The following is a 3,022-nucleotide window of genomic DNA, read 5'->3' on the forward strand; positions in this document are numbered from 1 at the left end:
TTAGCCTCAGGTCACCTAATTTGATTGTGTATTGGGTATGTTTATTAGCCTCATCTAAAATGTCCAAAAACAATTTCTTCTCTTGCATGTTGGTGGCCTCAATTGATTGTAACGTGTTACCTCAACTATCCTTGTTTATCTATTTTGGAAAAATCCATGCCAAATTAATAAAATTTATAGGGGAAGTCCTCAATAAATAAATTATATTGTTGTCAAGGTTACAACAAAACAAGTACAAGACATTTATGTCAACTTTAAAGCATGAAAACTAGTATGTGGTTTATGAATTTTTGGTAAGCTCTGATATGTAAAGAGTTTATCTAATTGGGAGTTCATTTTAAAAATAGAGGCAAAGGATTTTCAAGATTGAGTGAAACACACTATGGAACATATGATTCTCTAGGGAAACTTACAATTCTCTAGAAATAGTGACCCTTGTATATGATGTTGGCCTCCCATGTTTCCTATTGATGACATCAATCCTTTGGAGATAAATTGCGTTATGTAATTTTGAAACATTCAATGTGTCGAATGGACACTCCACCCATCACTAAGGACAAAAAAAAGTTGAAATAATAGAAAAGAGTGCTATGGTGGAGATTTTGTGCAGTAAGAATGAGGGCTAACCATTGTGAAGTAAGAACTACCAACCAAGAAAGTTGTTGTGGAAAACAATTAAAATAATAAAGGAGTTGTTGGAAATAAAAGCTAATTAATGTGATCATTGAATTGAAAAGAGAAGAAAGGATTAAAGGAAACAAACCCTCGTAATAAAAATATTAATTTTAGATTTTTAATGAATGAAAATGGTGAGGATGGCTAAAAGAGGAGGGGATAAATAAAGGCCAAAAATAAACCAAAAATTTAGAATAATTGAGAGAAAAGGTTAATGATTAATATATTGAATAGTGGGCTTTCAAGGCTAGCTAAGTTTGTAGCCATCTTCTTCATTAAAATTATTTGATCTACTTTTTAATTGTTCGTGCTTCCCTAATGATACAAGATGAATAATGAGGCATAGTCAAAACAACATGGATGATTATATATGTGGGATTGTTTAAATATAGTTGACTTAATGATCTCGTTGTTGAAGGTGTCAATGTTTTGTACTTTGAGATGGGATTTAAAGGATCTACTAGTTTGGCCTACTTATGATTTGTCATAGGAGGAAAAAAAATTATAAACTCCTTGGCCAAGTGACGAGTCGCCATTTTGATTATGTTTTGATAGACAAATACTTCATTTTTTTTCCTAATATAAAAGCATTTTTCCCTTTATCAATTCCATTTGTCACAATTTTTCGAAGGTATATGGTATCCATTGATTTCTCTCATTTTCTTTTTATGTTTGGAATTGAGATGTGTTTTGGAATTAGTTGGATCATTGTGTATATTTATGTGCCTCTACGAGACTAGTTGTGATTATTAATCACGATTTCCACAAGGGCACTTGTTACTTTCGGGGCAATATATATTTTTGCCTTTGTGCTAAGGACAAAATACCGTTTTTCGTACGAGGAAAATACCTTCTAGTAGAGGTTATAATGAAGATTTTTAATGTTATAAAATTGGCAAAATTTGTCAAAAAAAATCTGCTAAAACATTCATTTGTGATAACAGATGTTTTAGCGGAGATTATAACGAAACTTCATTACAAATGAAAATATATGGGCAATTGGAGGTTTTAACAGATGTTTTTTTTTTGGTGTGCTTCATAGAACAATTAGCACCAATGCGCTACATATATAAACACATCGGGCAACATACATAACTAAAAACACTAAGACAATGAATGCAAAGAACATCGGTACCTGAAATGTATAACGCCCTAGTGCATTTATATCCAAAAAAGACCTCAGGCTTTCCTTTAAGGAACGACACTGGGGCACGCAAAAAATAATTGCAGTCCTGGTGCTTTTGTTTAAACTCGTAGCACCAATGCATATTCTTTGTATAAATGCATCAATGCACTGGATATATAAAAGGATTGATGTTGTTAATTTTAATAGTGCATAGAGGCTGGAAATAATATTTTGTAGGACCGTGGTGTTAGTTCTACGAAACCACTGATGCGTTAAGAATTACAATACATCAGGGCGTTAAATGCAAATAATACAGGTGCTTGAAGAACTAACACCCTAGTGCTGTCATTTTCCGAAAAGGCATCGGTCATGCAAAAAGATGTTGTCATGGTGCTTTTATAAAACACAAGTCATTGGTGCGTTTTTATGTTGTCGATGCACCTAATTTTTGTATGAGATTTTCTCTTTTTAGGAAACATCGACATGTCACAGTGCAATTATTGTAGTTTTTAAAATTTGTTATTGATCCAGGTGGATGTTGGTGGCCACTCACCTATCCCATTTGGACCCCCACAACTGTCTCTTTCAGTTTTTCTATTTCCTTAATTATAGCACAGTTTACTATTTTTAGCAGTTTTTCAGGTCCTAAACTTCCGGAGCCGTTTTGAGGCCCTAAACGACGTTTTTTTGGGAAATCCACCGCCAGCCATTTATCTGTCTAAAAAACATCTTTTGCGTCGTAGTCCTCGGAGAGATCTTTCCAACGGGCTATCATGCGCGTCAAACAGAGATAGTACGACCAATTCGCGACCCCGGGAAGTTGATGTATCAACTTACCCAAAAACGGGGCCCACAATTTGGCGTTTCATCTTCTAGGGTTAGGTTTTGGAATGTGAAGGGTTTTCCATTGTTTCTCAACAATAAATAGGCCCTCGAGCCTCATTGTAACACAGTTCGAAACAGTTCATAGGCATGTAGCCGACGCATCTCTTCTCAGAGATAAGCTACCATCGCCCTAGCTGGGTTATTTCTATTTGTAAGCATATTTCAGTATTCTCCATTAATGAAATGACGTATTATTTCCTTAATTATAGCACAATTTACTATTTTTAGCAGTTTTTCAGGTCCTAAACTTCCGGAGCCGTTTTGAGGCCCTAAACGACGTTTTTTGGGAAATCCACCGCCAGCGATTTTTCTGTCTAAAAAACGTCTTTTGCGTCA

This window comes from Pinus tabuliformis, chromosome X (genome assembly GCF_031772625.1).
Source record: "Pinus tabuliformis cultivar Carrire ecotype Pingquan chromosome X, CPIR1, whole genome shotgun sequence".
NCBI lineage: Eukaryota > Viridiplantae > Streptophyta > Pinopsida > Pinales > Pinaceae > Pinus > Pinus tabuliformis.